The 622-nt window shown below is 60.9% G+C and overlaps 1 protein-coding gene across 1 annotated transcript in view; it reads left to right on the top strand.

Moving 5' to 3' along the window:
* The first annotated feature begins 6 nt into the window (after nucleotides 1-6).
* smim12 (small integral membrane protein 12) overlaps nucleotides 7-622 on the top strand; it is a 7934-nt gene continuing 7318 nt past the window's right edge. The window contains exon 1 of the mRNA XM_048612894.1: nucleotides 7-31. The gene's annotated coding sequence lies outside the window, so the exon portion shown is untranslated. The remainder of the gene's footprint in view (nucleotides 32-622) is intronic.

Here is a 622-nt window from a genome sequence, read left to right as displayed (position 1 = left end):
GGGGTGAGAGGGAGGGAGAGAGAGAGAGAAGGTGAGAGAGGGTGAGAGAGGGGGAAGGGGGTGAGGGTGAGAGAGGGGGAAGGGGGTGAGGGGAGGGAGCGGCTGGGGACAATCATTCCCACTCACCCCCAATCCCCCCCCCCCCCCGGTGCACTTCTGAGGCGGCGCGGCCGCCTTTACTCGGGCCCGGGGCCTCAGGAGCGGCCTGTCCTTGCTCGATGTCCTGCTGCAGCCCAGCCCCTGGGGAAGGGGTGATAAAGGCTGCGATCAGACAGTGATGCAGGCCGCGATGAGGCCTTTCGGCCCGGCGCGCCCGTGCTGCCTCTCTGATAGAGCTGTCCAAATGATCTGATCGAATGGTGAGACAACAAGGTGCAGGGCTGGATGAACACAGCAGGCCAAGCAGCATCATAGGAGCAGAGAGGCTGACGTTTCGGGCCTAGACCCTTCATCAGAAAAGGGGGAGGGGAAGGGGGTTTTGAAATAAATAGGGAGAGAGTGGGAGGCGGATAGAAGAGGGATAGAGGAGAGGATAGGTGGAGAGGAAACAAACAGGTCGAAGAGGCGGGGATGGAGCCAGGAAAGGTGAGTGTAGGTAGGGAGTTAGGAAGGGGATAGGTCA

This window comes from Rhincodon typus, chromosome 27 (genome assembly GCF_021869965.1).
Source record: "Rhincodon typus isolate 14 chromosome 27, sRhiTyp1.1, whole genome shotgun sequence".
Lineage (NCBI taxonomy): Eukaryota > Metazoa > Chordata > Chondrichthyes > Orectolobiformes > Rhincodontidae > Rhincodon > Rhincodon typus.
This window is presented reverse-complemented; position numbering and strand designations above follow the sequence as displayed.